The 5,783-nt window shown below is 32.0% G+C and overlaps 1 long non-coding RNA gene across 1 annotated transcript; it reads right to left on the minus strand.

Moving 5' to 3' along the window:
• Positions 1-686: 686 nt before the first annotated feature.
• On the minus strand, positions 687-1,751 carry LOC131636507 (uncharacterized). Its single transcript, XR_009294108.1, has 2 exons — positions 984-1,751; positions 687-875 (listed from the first exon to the last, which is right to left on the minus strand). It is a non-coding gene; the product is annotated as an uncharacterized LOC131636507 (long non-coding RNA).
• Positions 1,752-5,783: the final 4,032 nt, after the last annotated feature.

The raw sequence follows: 5,783 nt of genomic DNA on the forward strand, positions 1-5,783 counted from the left end.
AGACATCTAGTTTTGAGAAAAGAACTTTCATTTATATCTTACTAATCAGTCACATAATTTTTCCATAAAAGTTGTTTTTACTTTTTGAATTTTTTTAACTGAATTTTTCAATTTTTTTGTTGAAAAAACTTTTTTAGTTTTAGAATTTATTTAACGTAGTTTTTAAATTTTTTAAAAAAATTTTTAAAAAAAGTTTTAATTTATTTTTAATTTTTAATTTTTTTAATTTAAAAGTTATTATTTTTTGATATTTTTATTATTTTATTTTTTAAATTAAGTTTTTTATTTTATTTGATTTGGGGCCTAATGGCCCTCTTTTAAATTTTGGGGCCTTTTAGTTTTGGGCCCTATGTGTTTAAGGGCCTACTATTTCTAAATTTATTTTAGGCCCCATTATTATGGGGCTGGGGCTCAAATTAATTGGCCCCATAAATTGACACCTCTAGATGACGATATGTTGTAAGCAATAGCCACGAAATTCAATACGTGTCAATAACCACCGACTGAGCCATATACCACCCAATTCAATATGCTACTCCTTTTCATACTATCCAAATGTTTTCAACTGACATGAATTTTTAATTGTTACATGTGGCTTGATGAATCATTTAATTAATACTACTTTTATAATTGTTATACTAATTTTTTCTTTTTTTACTTTGAATTGTTGCGCAAAAGCCAACCACTAAGAAACGAACACAATTTTGACGAGATTGTATTTAAACAAGTAAATAGTAACCACGCATTTACAATGGTTAAATTAAGATTTCTATGATGCTTTCTTTGTTTATTTGCTGGGTAGGAAACAGAGTGACCAGCTCCCTTGACCGCTACAAATGTGAGTATGCCGCATACTCTATTGTTCAACCTGCAACCTAAACAATAAAATTGTAAATTTTCTACATCAAATGCATCAAGATATTCTTATTTTAAGAATATATTCATATATATATACAAAATGAGTAAAAAAGAAAATAGGTTACCCTTCTTGTGGGTAGGAAAACTCATGCGGTGCCTTCAAACCACATATAGATATTAGCAAAAGACCAGAAATTTATTTAACCCTCCATTTGATCTTCCACCTCTGCGAAATAATAAAAAAATTGTCTTCCTTTGCCTTTCATCTATACTTACATAACTCGAATACCGGTAAAATCCACTTGTGGCTGATTAGGTAGTCTGATTATCTTGTCTGAGCAGCCAAAAGTGAATTTTAACCAATACGCGGGTTATATAAGCATAGATAAACAGGCAGATTGATTATCTTATCTGTTTACAAAGAAAAAGATGACTCTAGGTGGCAGAAAATGAACAAGCAAGCAAAGAGTTTGTAAAATCAAATGATAGGATGCAAGAATAACAAATCTCTCTCCCTATTTATACTAACTTAAGCATTACATATTATAATCTGTGCTTGGTTTTTTATTGAAGAGAATAATGGCACGTGAAGGATGTGGAGTAGTACTACTTATTTGCTTTCCAGCTACTTATATTTGGCAGACATCATGTTTATTAGTGTAGTGGGGTTGGTATATGGCAACATCAAAGCACTTTGGATTCCTTTCCTTTAGTTTCCTTCAACATTATGTTTCAAACTTTGGATTCCTTTCCTTTAATTTCCTTCAACGTCATGTTTCAAATTTTGGATTCCTTTCCTTTAGCATAAATGATAAAGGTGGTTCCTAATGTAAGAAGTAGTGCAAAGAAAACAAACACAGCATAGCCAACAATAAACATTTGAACTTCAACAAAGTTTGCATAATCATCATCAATAAAAAACACAGCAAAGCCAACAAATTTAAAGTCATTCATTGTTTTAATTATTTATTCAATTATGTAAGGCCTGATTTAGGATGGAGATTGGATTTTAGACGATTTGGTTTGGAGTATTAAATGCATGGTTTGGAGGTGGTTCTTTTGTGGAGAAATTATCACTCTAATTATTCCTATTATGACTTTGTTACTGAACCATTGCGGTTTATGTCATAATCTTAATTGGGTTGTAATTTCTTTGTTTTCTTCTTTTTATCGGTCTTGTGCCGCTCCTTTTGAACAGGTTTGAGAACCCTTAATTCTCTGATTAATATTATCTTGTTTACTTAAAAAAAATTATGTTAGGCCAAATACTAGTATCTTTTATTTAATCACATAATACATTTTAACTTACTTATTTAAAAATAGAAACACGTGTTACTATATACTTTTATTTATTTTGACCAAAAGTAGTGTTTTCAAATCTCTCCTTAATAATTCTTCTTACTTTTAAGTTCATCCCAAGTAGTTTTCAATTTGAGAAATGGTTGTACATGTGTTTTTTTAAGCTTTGATTGAAACCTAATCATTATTTATCAAAGATTATTTCACCAAATTGTAAAATTTTAATTAGTGCACGACTGAATTTCATCTTCCATAACTATTTAAAAATCTTTTAGTAAATCGGAAAAAAATTCAACTAACTTTTTTATGATGAATTGTAACTAAAAAGTATATAAATTTGATTGAAACATAATCACTGTTAATCTAAATATGTTTTCCAATTTATAGCAATTAAGTCCGTATACCTCAATTTCATTTTTTATCTAATTAAATTTTAGATTATGTAAAATAAATATATTTAATATGTATTTTACAAAAAGATATACAGCATGTATGTTATTGTGCTCCTAATTATTTTAGTTAACTCTTAATAATTTTCTAACTCTTCCAAAAAAAAATTACAACTCCTAATTATTCTCCATTTCTCATAATAATTTCTAATTAAACATACTTTAAATTTTTTATATTTATATATTATAGTATTATCAAACTCATGCTCAAAAATATTTTTTTTTTACTGACTCCCCTCAACAAAATACTATGAACAGAATCACTACTTTAATTTTTATAATATATTTATTGTTGTATTCTTAAAATTAATTTTTTTTTTTTCAAAATGAAACCTCTTTTATTTATTAATTCGTGAAAAAAAATCTAGTCAAAAATAGTATGATAGAAGTTTCATTAGATCCAATAATTAGTGTTAATTAGTGTTGTCTTAACCAAATTTTTAATATAACACCAACATCATCTAATTTACTCAAAGTTGTACTCATCGCTATTAAAAAAAAGTGAGAATAAAGTTTAAAATAAATAGAAGAAAGAAAATGAATAAGAAAGAAAGTAGGATCAAAATGGTAATGATTTGAGGTTATAATAATACATAAAGTTGGCATAAATATTTTTATTAAGGTTTATGCTGACATATGCCTCAAAAATATAAGTTAATTAATTATATGAAGAAATATTTTTTGAAAATGTGTGTGGTCAATTTTTTAAAACTTTAAACAATATTTTATTCAACTCAACTTTTTTAATTATAATATCTTTAACCTATGTCCTTAGGACATAAGTTAACAAGACTTTTAATCTTGTTACTTTATGCTTAATTATATTTACTATTATAAATTCAAGTAACATCCATTGATTTGCTTTTGTTAAAACCTACAAAATGTAGGTGAATCTAATTAACAAACAGTTTAACAATTAGTGGTCTAAAGATTTTAGCTCGGATATATAGAAATTTCATTTACCTTTCCCAATGCTGTGTAGCACTCCCCTGCGCAATAATTGCTCCTTTGTTGCCACTCAATCCTTCAAACATCTCCAACCAAAGACCAATATCTTCAACGGGACTTTCAACTTCTATAGAACTGAAAACACCCCCTTTTGTTCTTCACTATATGCTGCTACAAAATCCAGCTTTTCCATTTCCTTATAGCCCTCTCGCACTACGAACTGTCCTCCGACGTTTGCAAACCTCCTGTAACCGTCTTCTTCCCCTGCATTAATAGGGCCAACCTGCGATACAATTTAAGTCAATGCCCTTAATTCCTCCAGAATACCCTCGTCGTGATCGATAAATCCCCGTAAAACAACCAATACCACCTACCCGCCAAAAGCCCCCCATTTCTTGTACAGTTGCACACAGATTCTAAGTTACATGGAAAAGGAGGGGAAAGAATTCTACACAATATCACCTCCACACCATTTATTTTTACAGAACAAAACTTTAATGCTCGAATCCAACCTGCATTAGACACCCTTTGTAAACCAATCTTGCGATGCCTCCGTCTATGAACCAATACTTTTGATGTCTCTCGACCACAAAAATTTCTGCTATCTCTCTAAAACACCTACCATTGAACACCCTTTCCTCTAATGGACCATTCCAATGCATCAATAAAGGTCTCCAAAGAGCTTATTTGTCAACAAGAAATCACCATCTTCATTTGCTCAAAAGTGAAACATTGAATACCTCCACATTTCTAATACCCAAACCACCACCCTCCTTGTTCCTACAAACCACTTCTCAACTCACCCAAGAGATTCCTTTCTTGTCCAACCCTCAACCCCACAAAAAATTTCGATGTGATCTAATCATCTCTTTCAAAACAACCTTTGGAATCTTTTAGAGAGCAAAAAATAGACTAGGATCACATTAAGGACCGAATTGATAAGAGTGATTCTACCTCCGATAAAAAAAATCGAATTTTCCATGATGACATTCTATTTCTAATTTTGGAAACCACCGAATCCCAAACGTACCGGTGCCTATGATTACACCCCAGTGGAATTCCAAGAAAGAGAAAGGAAACTTGCGAAGCCTACAACATAGAAAATTTGAAGCTGCCGGCAAGAGTGACTCCTCCATTTGAATTCCTAAAAGACTACTCTTACAAAAACTAATATGCAAACTGGACATAATCTTGAAGCCCCTCAACACCGATTTAATACACCACAGGTTGCTTTGACTACTTTACCCGATTATGACAGTATCATCTACGAACTGGAGTAACTTGAAATCCATGGTATCACTTACTCTGAACCCCTTAAATGCCCAGCAACCTGTAGCCCTTGACATCATCTAAGCAAGTCCTTTTGGTACTAATGTAAAGAGGAAATGGGATAGTGGATCCCCTTGGCTGAGCCCCTTTTCCCTCACAAAACCATTCATTGGACAACCGTTAACCAAGACCGTTAACCAAGACAGACATATAACTGTTACAAACACATGCTTTAATCCAACTCAACCACCTCACCTGAACCCGCACCTCCTTAGGATATAAAACAAAAAACCTAGTTAACATTATCGTACACCTTCTCAAAATCGATTGTCAAAATTAGACAACTCCTCTTGTTTCTCCTAGCCAAGTCCACAAGTTCGTTCAATACCACAATGTTGTCTTTAATCTGCCTACCTGGTACTAAGGCAATTTGGGACTTTGACACCAGTTTTTGAATCACCCTCTTCAACCTATTAGACATAATCTTGGCAATAAATTTATTCAAACACCCCACTAAACTTATGGGTCTAAACTCTCAAAGGTTTTATGGATTTTCAACCTTAGGAATTAACGCCAGAAAAGAGGCTGTTATCGCCTTAGGAAGATTAGCCCTGTTGTGGAATTCCATTATGAATTTATAGATGTCCGTTGAAATAACACTCCAACACTTCCTCAAAAAACTAAATTTGGAACCGTCTGGGCCAGGGCATTTGTCGTCGTCGCAAATCTGCATCGCCTCCTCAACCACCTCTATAATGAAACAAACCTCCAAATTATCTGCCTCCTCAATTGTTAAACTTTTAAAGGAAATACCATCTAGCACAAGTCATCTTATTAGGGATTCCTTAAATTTCGCCACAAAGGAACGTTTAACTTCCATTTTAATGCCTTCAACTGACTTTATTTTGCCCAAAGGTGTGTCAATTCCCACCAAATTGTTTCTCCGCAACCTTGACTTCG

This window comes from Vicia villosa, unplaced genomic scaffold (genome assembly GCF_029867415.1).
Source record: "Vicia villosa cultivar HV-30 ecotype Madison, WI unplaced genomic scaffold, Vvil1.0 ctg.001759F_1_1, whole genome shotgun sequence".
Lineage (NCBI taxonomy): Eukaryota > Viridiplantae > Streptophyta > Magnoliopsida > Fabales > Fabaceae > Vicia > Vicia villosa.